General features: G+C 45.0%; 1 protein-coding gene and 2 pseudogenes across 2 annotated transcripts in view; 2 read left to right on the plus strand and 1 right to left on the minus strand.

Annotated features, from left to right (window-relative positions):
* LOC145515441 (uncharacterized) overlaps positions 1-15,830 on the plus strand; it is an 87,386-nt gene that overhangs the window by 16,433 nt on the left and 55,123 nt on the right. Inside the window, 1 exon segment of the mRNA XM_081515822.1 lies at positions 5,591-5,915. The gene's annotated coding sequence lies outside the window, so the exon portion shown is untranslated.
* LOC145515970 (small nucleolar RNA SNORA70) lies at positions 3,422-3,541 on the plus strand (annotated as a pseudogene).
* Positions 5,726-6,938, minus strand: LOC145515459 (transmembrane protein 183 pseudogene; annotated as a pseudogene). Its single transcript, XR_014060891.1, has one exon. The product of XR_014060891.1 is annotated as a transmembrane protein 183 pseudogene (transcript).

Consider the following 15,830-nt stretch of genomic DNA (forward strand, 5'->3'; position numbering starts at 1 on the left):
CCACCTGCAGTCTCCCAAAAGTCTCCTGGCCCTGCCCAGGCGTGGAGCTTCAACATTTTCTAGGGAGAAAAACACCAGTCTTAGATCTCAGTCCAAGATGTCAGCTCTGCCACTTTCTAGGTGTATTTATTATATACTGCTGTGTAAACAAATTGCCCCCAAAGGTGGTGGTTGTTCAGTCACCAAGTCCTGTCCGACTGCAACCCCATGAACTGCAGCATGCCAGGCTTCCCAAAGGTATATATGTGTGTGTGTGTGTGTGTGTGTGTGTGTGTGTGTGTGTGTGTGTGTGTGTGTGTGTGTGTGTGTGTGTGTGTGTGTGTGTGTGTGAGCTTAGTCACTCAGTCATGTCCAACTCTTTGTGACCCCATGGACTGTAGCCCGCCAGGCTCCTCTGTCCCTGGAGATTCTCCAGGCTAGAATACTGAAGTGGGTTGCCATTTTCTCCTCCAGGGGATCTTCCCAACCCAGGGATCGAACCTAGGTCGGGCAGATTCTTTACCGTCTGAGCCACCAGGGAAGCCCAAAGGTAATGGCTTAAATAAGAAGCAGTGATATCACCCCTGTGGGAGCGGCATGGCTAGTTGCACCTGGGTGAGAGGTCCTAAACTAGAACCACCCCACAGAGCCCTTCCTTCATTCCTGACCCATAGAAACTGGGAGAGAGAATAACGTGGTTGTTTCAAGCTGCTTGATGTTGGGGTAATTTGTTTTGCAGCAATAGTAACTAGGGCACTAACCCAGGACGCCATAAGAAAACAGGAAGGAGGGAAGGAGGGTATGCTAGGACACAGCACATGTTGTGAGAAGGCTCAGCCAGGTCTCAGAAGAGAAAGGAAAAAGAGACAATGTCAGAGCATCATCAGTGCCCCGCACTACCTAGCCTCTGTGCATCTCTGTCCATCTTTCTCCTCCTTTCGAGCAGCTCTGCTTTCCCTGTCTCTCAGGGCCTGGCATGGAGAAAGCAGGCTTCCTCCAGCTCTGTGTTTTTTTTTTTTTTTTAATTTAGTTTAATTTTACTTGGCAGAACCATGGGATCTTAATCGCCCAACCAGGAATGGAACCCATACCCCCTGCAGTGGAAGCATGGAGTCTTTTAACTACTGGACCGCCAGGGAAGTCCCCAGCTCCCATTTCATAACTTTTCTTTGAGAGACTGAGCCAGAATCTCTCAGTCTCAGTCTCAAATTCCCTGGGAAAGAGATTCTTGTCAGCCAGTGCTAGTCGGGTGTCCAGACTGGGATTCTGAAGTTGCACAGGTGTGCTTGCCCCTGCCCCAAGGAGGCATCTGGCCCCTCCTCTCCCTGCCAGGCTGGACGTCTGGTCCAAAGCTGGAGGTAGGGGCACTGGGTAAGTTTGGAGTCCCCAGAAGCAGCACCTGTGACCAGGATTCAAGGGCATGTGGTTGATTTGGCTGCAGGATCCCCTGAAGCACCTGTAGAGGCTGGGGATGTGGGAGGAAAGGGAGGCAACCCTAGGGGTACAGATGAGCAGATGACTGCTGGGGACCTCTGAGAACCATAGCATGACATCCCCTCAGTTGCCCTCCTTGGGAGCAAGGTGGTTGTTATGGACCAAATCTTGCTCCCTGACCCTGAAATTCATATGTTAAGCCCTCACCCTAAGGTGACTGTATTTGGAGATGGGGCCTCTTTATGGGTTCTTCTTTCGCCCTTTGTTATGAATAAGTAACTAATGGGGAGGTGCTTTGAGACTGTATAAATCTCCTGTTCCTCATCACACATTTGCTTTTTGAGTGAATTAATTTATTTAAATCAGTATTTATATATCAATATGAACATGTGGCTTCCTATTGATCCCTTACATTATAATCTGTTATCATGTTTTATGGGTTGAGTTGTATACCCCCCCAGTTTAAAATCTATTGAAGTCCTAACTCCCCAGGACTTCAGAATGTGACCTTATTTGAAAATAGGGTCATTGTTAAGCTAAGGTCAGACAGAAGTAGGGTGGTCCCTACTCCAACATGACTGGTGTCCTTTTAAAGATTGGAAATTTGGACAACGACCCATGGGGAGAATGCCATGTGAAAATGAAAACAGAGATCGGGGTGATGCTTCTACAAGCCAAGCAAAGATTGCAGCAAACCACCAGAAGCTGAGAGAGAGACAGGGGACAGATGTTCCCTCAGAGCCTCAGAAGGAGCCAGCCCTGCCAACACCTGAATCTTGGACTCCAGGACTGTGAGACAAATTCGTTTCTGTTGTTTGAGCCACTCTATGGCATTTGGTTACATCAGCTGTAGAAATCAAACAAGTTATTATGATTTATTTTGATGTCCCAATTATCCTTTTTTTGGCCAGAGGACGTCAGGTGACTTCTGCATCCTCTTGACATGACCCCATCCTTCCTTGTGCACGTCTTTACTTCCGGCATAACGAGATGTCTCAGACTCACCTTGAACTTTTGCTGCCCTGGCTTTCCCTGGTGGCTCAGATGGTAAAGAATCTGCCTGCAATGCAGGAGACCCAAGTTTGGTTCCTGGGTTAGGAAGATCCCCTAGATAAGGGGATGGCTAATGCACTCCAGTATTCTTGCCTGGAGAATTCCATGGACAGATGCTACAGTCCACAGGGTCCCAAAGAGTCAGACATGACTGAGCGACTAACACACACACACACAGTCCCCTCAAAATGAGCCCATTCTACAAAGAGCCCTGGTTCTTGTTAGTGGTTAATGGTACTTAGAGCCCAATATCTGTGTGCTCAATACGGTGCAGCGCACACACACGTTTACACCTACCTGTATCTCTTGACGACCTATGGAGAGCCTCAGGTTCACACTGAGGCCTAATTCCAGCCTACAGCCACAGTGTCGTGCTGGCTTCCTCCCTTCCTGTCTCAGACCTCACCACTTTGACAGTGAGAACCCCGCTCCTGTAATCGTGAATTCACTTGCTTACTTGATGGACTCTGTTGCATGTTATGTGTGGCCTTCTCCCATGCCTACTCCCATGCCTCCATGTCTCCTTCACGCTGGGCAGACTCTGACTCCCTTCTCTGGGCCAGAGGGCCCTCCTGCAGCCCCTGCCTACTAACTCTGTCCCACTTAATGGCTTTTGTCCCAGAGTGTTCAGGGAGAGGCAGGAAATGACCATTGTGGAATCACTATGGCTACCAAGTGGAGTATCAGGACTCCAGGGGCACAAGCTGACCCGATGTCTGTTTTGTTTTGTTTTTTCCCTTCCTTGTTCCTGTGGACAGCTATGAGGACAATTCCTCCATGCCCTTTGGACACAATATCAGGCAAAATGCAAGTGTTTCAGATCCTCTTCAGTAATAAAAGGCCCTGAAACTGCCTTTTGTCCCAAGAGCTGTCTCGGTTCAGTAATAAAATTATGGAGCACCATTTCATCATGACAGCTCAGAACGTTACCAAGATTCTCGCTTCCCCAAGGTGGCTTCAGACTGGGAAGCTGAGGACAGAACAAAAATGGTGCGACTGCTGTGCAAGGGCTGCAGACAGCAGCCACCTCAGTTGTGTCCGCAGCCGGTTGCCCTAAGAGACCTTGGAGACAGCCCTTTCCGGGGGACATTCATGACTGGCCTGCTGTCCCCAGTCTAGGCTCTAGACAGGTGTGTGCAGTGCCTTTGGAAACCCCCAGGGCATAGTGGCCAGTGTCCACATTGGGCAAGTCATAATGTCTGTCCGCACCAAGCTGCAGAACAAGGAGCATGTGATCGAGGCCCTCCACAGGGCCAAGTTCAAGTTCCCTGGCTGCCAGAAGATCCAAGAAGTGAGGATTTACTAAGTTTAAGGCGGATGAATTTGAAAACATGGTAGCAGGAAAGCGGCTCATCCGAGATGGCTAGGGGTTAAATACATCCCTAATCATGGCCCTCTGGACAAATAGCGGATCCTGCACTCATGAGAGCCTTGGCACTGACCCTCCTTACACATGCTCACTAATAAATCCTACTTCCCTGTCAGAAAAAAACAAAAAGAATGGAATGTTCTCCTCTATTTTCTCTGCTTGGGATTCTGACCCCCTCTCTCCTCACTCCCTCCCTCTTTAGAGCTGAGCCCTGGCATATGTCCAACTCTCTACCACCCTATGGACTGTAGCCCACTAGGCTCCTCTATCCATGGGCTTTCCCAGGCAAGAATACTGGAGTGGGTTGTCATTTCCTCCTCCAGGGAATCTTCCTGACCCAGGGATGGAACCCGGTTCTCCTGCATTGCAGGCGGATTCTTTACTGGAAAGTTCTGGATGGCTGGACCCAAGTGGGGCAGGCTCTGGCACTACTGTTCTCCCCTCAGGGGGCACTGGAGCTGAACCCAGTCATCCAGCACCAGAACCCATGTGCCTTCCTCCACGTTATAATCACAGTGATCAACAATGTGCCAGGTACTGTTCCGAGCACATTCCATATGTGCCTCGGGCTGGGTTCTCTGGAAAGCTGACATCAAGACCAAGTCAGCAGTGCAAGAGGTTTGGTAGGAAGACACACCTGTGACAGGAGAGAAGAGAGGGACACAGACCATGTGCTGACTTGACAAAGTCCCAGCCACCTGGGGAGGAGCTCTGGAGCCAAGACAGCCCCTTGGAGAAGTCCTGTGCTGGGCAGAAATATGCAGGCTCCAGTGGCTCCACCAAGTTCAACTGCTGAGGATGACCATCCCCCAAATAGTGTAAATGCAGTTCAAACCTGAGACAGAGCCTTCACACAGAGACTTGGGCATGAATGTCCAGAGCACCATCTGTCTGTTCATGCATTCTTCATGACAGCCTCAACTGGAAATCATCTAAATGTCCATCACCAGATGAACAGAGAAACAAAATGTGGGCCATCCACACAGTGGGGACCTCTTGGCAAGAAAACAGAATGAGCTCTTTTTTAAAAAAAAAATGTTTTTTATGGAATTATAGTTGATTTGCAATGTGTTACTGATTTGTGCTCTACAGCAAAGTAATTCAGTTATATATATACACCTTTCATGTTCTTTTGCTTTATGGTTTATTGCAGGATATTGAATATAGTTCCCTGTGCTAGACAGTAGGATATTGTTGTTTGTCCATTCTATATGCAATATTAATAGATTGCATCTGCTAGTCCCAAACTTTCAATCCATTCCTCCCCAATCCCGTTCCTCTTGGCAACTGCAAGTCTATTCTCTATGTCTGTGAGTCTGTTTCTGTTTCATAGATAAGTTCATTCGTGTCATATATAACTATTTATTTATTTTTAAGATTCTAAAAACCCTGTCACCTGCTATATTTCTAGACAAGGGTAAAGGGAAACAAGGAAATATTCACTTGAATTTGAGGGGCAGCTAAACTGAAAGCAATAGTAGCAACAATTTTATGCCTCTAAAGTTACTCTAATCCATAAAGGAATGCTAAAATTTCCTTGTTTGGAGATTTAAGAGTTTCATTTTCCCCTAAAGCAAGATCATCCACTTTGGCTATGGTAAAAGAATAAAGAACAAACTCAGTAGCACCAAATGGGGTTTAACACAGAAAATAGGGCCAGGTTTCTCCTTTCAAATGCAAAATTTTACATTAAAATACGTTTGTAAATCATAGTTGTTTTTCCTCCTGATTCAATCCTTCTCTTTCTTCTACCAGGAACCCCAGAAACCTAAATAAAGAGCATGTGCATTACTGACTAGACATATAATCTAGCTGCCCTTTCCAAACTGGAATCTGATTACAGATGGACTGGCCTAGCTCAGGGCTGCCCTCAGTGACAGGAAACAGTATCTATGCTCTCAGGGAAAACGGATACTGAGGACGCCACCAGTCAAAAAGTCGAATGCTGTGCACTGGGTCCAGGATGACTTGCGCCCCCTGTTTACTGCGCAATTTCTGACCACCATGGACAGGATAATCTTGGAACACCAGTCTCACTCGATGATGCCGCATGTCCGTGCTCACATTGATAGTAAACAGGGTAAATATCATTCCCATGACAACTGGAATAAAGATGAAATTGAGGGTGGTGACCTGCAGTAGGCAGCGGTCCTGGTCTGGGTTGGTATGAACATCTTCATACTGAATGGGAGGCTGCAATCCTCCCATACACTTGCTCTTTAATCTTGGGAACTGTATTTTGAACTTGAAGTTGAATTCCCACATTGGTTCCTATCTGTTCCCAACAATCTTTCTGCACCAGAAGAGTAAGCATTTGGAATTCTTTAATGTGCTAGGAGTGCTTTCTGGAATGGCTGGATTCTTGGAGATTCGAGCAGCAAATGGCTCATACATATGGTACAGAGATCGGATCACACATGCCCGAAGACAGTGCAGCTTCTCCACTGACTCTGGTCACAGGCGCAAAGGCAGAGAGGCATCCAGTGTGTAGTGTCTTCGGTACAACCTCGTCCAAAAGGCAGCAGTGCAAGTGACAGTCCAGGCATTCTTACAAATCAGGGAAAAATTCACAATGTCCTCAGGACGGATATAGGAGGCCAGCAACAGCCAAATATCCATGGGATACTCTTCTCCTCCAGTCCCGTCCAGGTCTTCTCTGTGCCTCTTGCTTTTCTTTTTTCTGGAGATAGTTCTCTCATGGATGCTTTCCTCCTGGGCATCAGTCTCACCACTGCTGTTGATGATGTGACGGGGCTCACCAGCCCCAAAAAGAGCTTCCACTGCAGGAATGTGGGAGGCTTCCAAGCCACAAAGAGATTTTACTTCCTGCTGAACAGCATTGGCGACAGCTTTCTTGACCCTTCCAGACCTCACGACGGCCAGATCCGAGTTGGCATAATCCGCCACGGTCACTCTTCCTGAGCAGGCATCTTGGGCCCGGAACTTGAGTCGCTTCCCTCTCTTGGGCATGGCGACCGTGTCGGGGCGAGGCTGGGTTAGAGGGCCAGGACCCTGGGCCATGTTTCAGGCCAGAGAGCGGGATTTGTGAGCCTAGGGCCAACTCCGGCTGGCTCCGCTGCCATTCCGCTCCAGAGACCTCAGCTCCCGCCTCGTGTCATATTTTAGAATCCATATACAAGTGATATCATATGGTATTTGTCTTTCTCTTTCCAACATACTTCATTTAGTATATTAATCTCTAGGACCATCCATGTTGCTGCAAATGGCATTATTTCATTCTTTTTTACAGCTGAGCAGTATTCTACTGTGTGTATACACACACACACACATATATGTACATATATATATATCTCACATCTTCTTATCCATTCTTCTGTTGATGGGCATTTAGTTTGCTTCCAAATCTTGGCTAGTGAAAAAAAGTGCTGCTGTGAACTTAAGGGTTCATGTATCTTTTCAAATTATAGTTTTGTTGGGATATGTTCTCAAGAGTGGGTTTGCAGGAATCCATAACTCTATTTTTAGTCTTTTGAGAACCATCCATACTGTTTTCCATAGTGGCTGCACCAATTTACATAAAACAGATCTAGCTCTTGATCCACAGAGTAACTTGGATGAGTCTCAGATGCATGATGCTGAGCAAAATATGCTGGATAGGAAAGACCACATGACTTCTGATTCCATTTCCATGAACTTTCTAGAAAAGAGGCCTCAGAATGTCCTGGATTGTGGCACCAACTGGCTTCAGGCAGTTGTTCAGTTCAGTTCAGTCGCTCAGTTATGTCCAACTCTTTGTGACCCCAGGGACTGCAACACTCCAGGCCTCCCTGTCCATGACCAACTCCCGGAATTTACTCAAACTCATGTCAGTTGAGTTAGTGATGGCATCCAACCATCTCATCCTGTCATCCCCTTTTCCTCCTGCCTTCAGTGTTTCCCGGCATTAAATGAATCAAGTTTCAAATGAGTCAGGAAGTTGAATCTGGGACTTAAAACCAAAGAGTCTAGCGCCCTCTGGTGGCTTCCTTTCAGAGTCGTAAAATCAGTGAGAACTTGTCAGAGAGAGCTTGTCAGTGAGAGGATAATTACGAATGTTAATATACACTACATGTAACATGTGTAATTATATTTTATAGTCACACATCATATGGCAACATGAACTTGGGAAGACGCTGGAAAACGGTGAGGGACAGGGAAGCCTGGTGTGCTGCAGTCCATGGGGTCACAAAGAGTTGGACACAACTTAGCAACTAAACAACAACAAAAATATGACAACAAACTCAAAGCCATACTGTGGGTCAGGCAGTGTTCCCACCGGAAGGAAAGTTAGTATTATCCCTTTTGTGTGTGAGAACAAGATAATGAAACTGAGGGTCATAGGGGTCTAGCAACTGGAGATCACACAGCTTGTGGGGTGTGAAGTGAAATTTGAACCTGATCCATCTGAGTTCAGGGAGGTGGAGAGAAGCCACACTGAGGGTGTGGGGGCCCTGGCTGTTCAGGTCTGTCAGACCAGCCCCATCCTGTCTTTGATTTGGAGGTACCCTTTGGTCTCCTGATAATAAACCTCTTTTCATTTGGATGACTTCATGTTGGACTCTCCTGTCCTGTGAGGTCAGTAGGCATGGGCCTCCTCAGGGACCCCAAGCCCTGACTTGCTTTGGGTGCCCATCTCTGGTGGTGGTTTAATTCATTGAATATGGGGTCCATCTAGCGGGGCAGTTTCCTCAGCCTCTTGGGAGTGGCTTGCCTCTCCCTCTCGTGTTGTCTCATGGGGCCTCCTTGGTCCACTGCCTGTTGATACCTAGTTCATGTCTCATGACCAAGGGCATGAAGTGGGGATGACTCACAACACAAGAGCTCACAGCTTTTTTTGGAGGGGGACCCCTTCCCTCGGAAGGCCCAAGCAGCCTCGAACGGCACTAAGAGCTGGAAAAGTATCAAAATGTGTTAGTTGCTCAGTCATGTCTGACTCTTTGTGACCCCATGGACTGTAGCCCACCATGCTCTTCTGTTCATGGAATATTCCAGGCAAAAATACTGGAGTGGGTAGCCATTCCCTTCTCCAGGAAATCTTTTTGATCCAGAGATCAAACCCCGGTCTCCTGCATTGCAGGCAGATTCTTTAGGGCTGTGCCTTAAAGCAGTCCTAGCTGGATGTGACCATTATTCTCCACGACCTCAGGATTGTCACCGAACCAAACTCAGGTCCACTCACCTGAGCACAGGTAAGCCAATCTCCTGACACCAGGTTGTGGTGAAGGAAAGTACAGCATTTACTACAGGCACCAAGCAAAGGGTACACTCAACAAGGCAGCTAATGCTCAAAATACCCAAACTCTCCAATGGCTTTCAGGGAAGGTTTGTGAAGACAGGGTGAGGAAGAGGGGTGTGTGATCAGCTTGTGGACATTCTTCTGATTGGTTGGTGGTGAGGTAGTTGGGGAGTGGGGGTGCTTCCCAGGTGGTGCTAGTGGTAAAGAACCTGCCTGCCAATACAGGAGACTTAAGAGATGAGGGTTTGATGCCTGGGTTGGGAAGATCCCCTGGAGGAGGGCATAGCAACCCACTCCAGTATCCTTGCCTGGAGAATCCCATGGACAGAGGAGCCTGGCGGGCTACAGTCCACGGGGTCGCAAAGAGCTGGACATGACTGAAGCGACTGAGCACGCACGCATGAGATAATCAGGAGTCAGCAGTAACAACCTTCTGGTTCCAAACGGTTTGGGGTCTCTGTGCTTGTGGTCAGCATGCAGTTAGCTTCTTTGAGGATATGGCTCAGGTTATTATCTGTAGTCCTTGAGGAGGAACTAAAAGTCCCTGCCTTGGTTGAGTGGCTAACCTATTATTATTTTGTCTTGTTTGACAGTTTTCCTTTGTTTCCACATTTTTTCGCGTCTGATTAAATTTGCTCTTTGGAACTTGAGGAAGACCTAGAAGGCTACAGTTTTTCTACACACAAGAGGCAGGCGGAGGACTTGGTGGGGGAGGGGTCCTGTCCCAGGAAGGCCCCATGGTGACAATCTCCCCTTCCTCTGATATCCCTCAATCTTGAGGGGAAACCGGTTCAGGAAAAGAAAGGGGAAATAAAGTTTATTTATTTATTTATTTAAATTGGAGGATAATTACTTTATAATATTATGATGTTTTTTGCCATACATCAGTATGAATCAGCCATAGGTAAACATGTGTCCCTTCTATCCTGAAATCCCTCCCACATCCCTCCCCACCCTATTCCTCCAGGTTGTCACAGAGCACCGGCTTTGGGTGCCCTGTTTCATACATCAAACTCACACTGGTTATCTATTTTACATATGGTAATGTATATGTTTCAATACTATTCTTTCAAATCATCCTACCCCTTCCTTCTCCCGCTGAGTCCAAAAGTCTGTTCTTTATGTCTGTGTCTCCTTTGCTGCCCTGCATGTAGGATCGTCGGTACCATCTTTCTAGATTCCATATATATGTGCCTTAATAAACGGCATTTGTCTTTCTCTTTCTGATTTACTGCACTCTGTATAACAGGCTCTAGGTTCATCCACCTCATTAGAACTGACTCAAATGCATTCTTTTTTTTATAGTTGAGTAATATTTCATTATGTATATGTACCACTTCCTTATCCATTCATCTGCCAGTGGACATCTAGGTTGCTAAGAAAGAGAATAAAATTTTGAATAGACAGATGAATTATAAACTGGGCAGAGGAACTTGGTTTTAGGGGGACTTAGTTACAAGATCAATTCACACAGCTCGGGTGAATTCTTATCCCTTTCGGCTGGATGTAATAATACAAACATCTCCAGGAGGTGTTCTCAGAGCTTTGCTGTCATCTCTTGGATGTTCCGTGGTGCCCTAGTGAATTTCCAGTGTGCATCTGGGTACCTGTGAGCTATTTTCTGGAACCACAGACGATCACTCTGCCTGCATGGGCCAGACTGGGAGTGCCAGGAAATTAACACCCTATGAGAATAGCCCTCCGGCAATAAGTAAGAGAAACTGGAGCAAAAATAGCACCCTTGCCCCTCAGGTGTGCTCTGTGCCCCTCTTCCCAGACTCTCCCTGTTGGCTTGCTCTCTGGTTACCTGCAGTGGCAGCTGGCATAGTGACTACCCTTTATTATTTAATTTCCCTTCCCTGTATCACCTCCCACCAGTGCACTGTCTCCTACACTTCCCAAATTAACTGTGTGGTTTCACTGTCATCTTCTGGGAGATTCTAAACTAAGAAAATAGCTGATACTTTTGAGCCCTTCTTGGTGCTGGGTCTGCTTCCAAGCACGTATGATTTCATTTAATTTTCGAGACAACTTCAGAGCTGAGTACCACTGTCACCTTCATTTTAAGGATGAGGAAACTGAGATACAGAAAGGCAACATCTATCCAGCTGTGCTCAGCTGAATAATGGCCCCCTAAACGTGTCCATGTCTTAGTCCCTTGAACTTGTGAGTATGTTACTTCACATGGCAAAAGGGACTTTGCAGATATAATGAGGTCAAGGATCTCAAGATGGAGAGATCATCCTGGCTTATATGGATGGACCCATGTGATCACAAGGGTCCTTATAAGGAAAGCAGGAGGATCTGAGTCAGAGAAGGAGACATCACAATGATGTAGAGGTTAGAGTGATGCGAGGAAGGAGCCATCAGCTAGTCAAAGGAATGTAGGTGGCCTCTTCTAGAAGCTGGAAGAGGCAGTGAGATGGACTCCCTTCTAGCACCCAGAAGGAATGCAGCCCTGCCAAGCCACTTAAATTTCTGACTTCCAGAAATGAAATAATACGCTGGTGTTCTTTTAAGTCACGATGTTTGTGGTAATTTGATACAGCAGCCACAGGAAACTAATACATCAAGAGAACCAGTGGAAACTCCATAAGCTTTTATAACCTCACCAGGAAAGTTGTGCAGCATTGTTTGTGTCTTACACCATTGGTCAAAGCAGTCCTGAGCTGGCCTAGATTCCAAGGGAAGGGTCATGGTCCCCACCTCTCTGTGGGAATAGTGACAAAGAATTTACAGCCATTTTAATATCTTAACAACCTCATTATAAAAGTATATTGTAATCTCTTTTTTATCAGATGAGGAAATGGAGGCTTGGAGAGGTCTAGTAATTTGCCTAAGATCACTCAGCTGGAAAGTGGTGAGTCAGAATTCAAACCCAGAGCCCGTACATGAAAGCATTTCCAGTTTGCTCTCTGAATCAGTATGTTCAGAACCCTCTGCTTCAAGAAGCCAGGCTGTTGACACCTCTCACTTCCTTTTTTAAAATTTTATTTTATTGAAGTATAGTTGATTTACAATGTTGTGTTAATTTCTACTATACAGCAAAGTGATTCAGTCATATACATATATATTTTTTCATATTCCTTTTCATTATGGTTTATCATGGGATATTGAATATAGTTCCCTTTGCTATACAATGGGACCTTGTTTTTTATCCATTCTATATATAATCATTAGCATCTGCTCATCCAAACTCCCAGTTCTCCCCTCCCCTCTCTCACTTCCTTTATTCCTTCCCTCCTAAGTCAATCTGGCCAGGTGCTGATCACACATGATTCTGGTGTCAGTTCAGACAGACCAACCTCAGTTCCACATGTATTTAGGAGAACTAACACTACAGCACAAAGACTTAAGAAAGCTAGTGGTGTATAATAAAGAGAATGTGAATCACATATTCCAAACAACAGAATAACTGGAGCAGACAGTACAGGATGTGAACGTAAGCTTGATATTCTCTGGTAGATGAAAGAGTGCTGGGAGTAGGAAGCTGGAGGAGCACAGTTTTAGAAAGACGACCCCACCAGAGGCATTTGTTGTGAAAAATATGACAGCTTAAATGAAAAGCTCAGTACATGGACATCAGAATGCACCCAGTTCTAACCACTAGACCACCAGGGAACTCCTTTGTCCTGCTACTTTATATCACTAGCTCTCAACTCAAAGTCCAGGGAGGGCAGGTCAGGTTGCCTGACCCCTGATCACGTGTCTGTTTCCTAACTCAGAGGAGGATGGTAGAACAAGCATCCGACCTTTGAGGCTTCCGTTGGAAAGGACTTGCTCAGCTTACTCCCAAGACCCACATAGTGGACATTTTTTTCCAAACACAGGAAGGGGTGCCAGCAGCTAAAAATCCTAGCAGCTATATACCATATCACTTATTAGTTTGGTGTAGATCTGTCTAGAGCTCTCAAAAAATGTTTACACAATCCCATGATGGGTTTTATTTATTTATTTATTTAGGTTTCTCTCCAATTAGTAGTATGTTTGTGAGGATCTTTCCACATCAGTAGACTTACCTCTTTATTTGTAATGGCTTTCTAATATTTCAATGCTAGTAGGATGCTAGTAGAATTCAATGCTAGTAGAATTTCAAATGCTAGTAGAAATTTACTAGCATTTATTTAACCACTCTGTTATCAATCAATGGGCTTCCCAGGTAGGTTAGTGGTAAAAAACCCACCTGCCAATGCAGGGGATGTAGATTTGATCCCTGTGTTGGGAAGATCACCTAGAGTAGGAAATGGCAACCCACTCCAGTATTCTTGCCAGGGAAATCCCATGGACAAAGGAGTCTGGCGGGCTACAGTCTATGGGGTCGCAAAGAATCAGACATGACTGAGTGACTGAGCACAAAGCAATTTAAAAAATCAGTTCAGTTCAGTTCAGTTGCTCAGTTGTGTCCGACTCTTTGTGACCCCATGAGCTGCAGCACACCAGGCCTCGCTGTCCATCACCAACTCCCGGAGCCCACCCAAACTCATGTCCATTGAGTCGGTGATGCCATCTAACCATCTCATCCTCTGTCGCCCCCTTCTCCTCCTGCCCTCAATCTTTCCCAGCATTAGGGTCTTTTCAAATGAGTCAGCTCTTCACATCAGGTGGCCAAAGTGTTGGAGTTTCAGCTTCAACATCAGTCCTTCCAACGAACACCCAGGACTGATCTCCTTTAGGATGGACTGGTTGGACCTCCTTGCAGTCCAAGGGACTCTCAAGAGTCTTCTCCAACACCACAGTTCAAAAGCATCAATTCTTCGGTGCTCAGCTTTCTTTATAGTCCAACTCTCACATCCATACGTGACTACTGGAAAAACCATAGCCTTGACGAGACAGACCTTTGTCGGCAAAGTAATGTCTCTGCTTTTTAATATGCTGTCTAGGTTGGTCATAACTTTCCTTCCAAGGAGTAAACGTCTTTTAATTTCATGGCTGCAATCACCATCTGCAGTGATTTTGGAGCCCCCCAAAATAAAGTCTGACACTGTTCCCACTGTTTCCCCATCTATTTCCCATGAAGTGATGGGATCAGATGCCATGATCTTAGCTTTCTGAATGTTGAGCTCTAAGCCAACTTTTTCACTCTCCTTTTTCACTTTCATCAAGAGGCTCTTTCGTTCCTCTTCACTTTCTGCCATAAGGGTGGTGTCATCGGCATATCTGAGGTTATTGATATTTCTCCCGGCAATCTTGATTCCAGCTTGTGCTTCCTCCAGCCCAACATTTCTCATGATGTACTCTGCATATAAGTTAAATAAGCAGGGTGACAATATACAGCATTGACATACTCCTTTTCCTATTTGGAACCAGTCTGTTGTTCCATATCCAGTTCTAACTGTTGCTTCCTGACCTGCATACAGGTTTTCCAAGAAGCAGGTCAGGTGGTCTGGTATTCCCATCTCTTGAAGAATTTTCCACGGTTTATTGTGATCCACACAGTCAAAGCCTTTGGCATAGTCAATAAAGCAGAATAAACCAACAAAAAAATGGGTCCCCGTTTTTCACCTATTAAGTTAGTGTTGTTTGTTGTTGAGTATTCCCAGTGTGGTTGAGTATGAAGTGATCTTAAACACTGTCCTTGATAGAGGGCAGTTTGGCTGTGTGTATCAAAAAGCCTTGAAATTTATGTTCATTTTGACTCATTCATTCTACTTTTGGGAATGTTTTTGAATCATAGACATGGACAAAGATAGAGCTACAAGGGTGGACATCATAGCTTTTATTTCTGTTTTCCTGATTGAGATATGATTGACATATAACACTATATTCGTTTTAGGTATAACAATGATTTGATATACATATATATTGCAAGATGATCACCACAGTAAGTTTAATGAATATCCATCACATCACATGATTACAATGTTTTTCTTGTGATATGAAGTTTGATGATTTAGTCTCTTAGCAACTTTCAAATATAAAATACAGTATTGTCAGCTATAGTATAGCTTTATTTCTTAATATAAAAATAATCAGAGCTAACAAGATGTCCAATAGTCTAACAATAAAGTGTTATATAAATTATTTTGCATATAATAAAGCACCCTGAAGCCATGAAATGAAGTTATTGAAGAATGCTTAGTAACATAGATAAATATACAATGTCTGTTTTATTACTCATCTTTAATCACACTTAAAAACATCTTTTGATGTAAATAAATGTTCTGCTCTAATTTTACTTTTCAGATTTGCAAAATATTCCGTTGAATTAATTTACCACAGAATACGTCATGAATACCCTATTTAGGTAGTTTCCATATTTTTTTTTTCTTGCTGTAAACAGTGCTTTTGTGATTACCCCAGAAGTAAATATTCTCATGTATTAATATCTTTAAATGATTGTCTCAAGATAAATAGAAGAGGAGTTGTGAGGTCAAAGAGAATGCACATTTTCCTGCCTTTGGACACATTTTGCCTAATTGCTTTTCAGAAAGCTCTCCCCTCATTCTTGCCAGGACTGGATACTATTATTTAAAAATCAGTGATCAGTGGTTTTTAGACATGTTTTTTCTTTCGTTTTCTCTCTTGCTGATCAAGTAATAGTATTTGTGAACGCTCCCTGCTTCCCCAGCAGCCTGCAGGCTTGGAAAACCCAAAGTCAATGTGATTAGAAAGCAAGTTGCTTCCCTCGTCATTTCCAGGCCTTTGAACCTGCAGGGGGAAACTGCTGCTAGGCAGAATCTGAGGCAAGGAGGCCACCTTTACCTTTATCTTGTTATCACTTGTTCTATAAGCTCCTGTCCATGGCCTTCAAGGCTGTCC

This window comes from Giraffa tippelskirchi, chromosome 7 (genome assembly GCF_054371585.1).
Source record: "Giraffa tippelskirchi isolate mGirTip1 chromosome 7, T2T-mGirTip1v1.2.pri, whole genome shotgun sequence".
Lineage (NCBI taxonomy): Eukaryota > Metazoa > Chordata > Mammalia > Artiodactyla > Giraffidae > Giraffa > Giraffa tippelskirchi.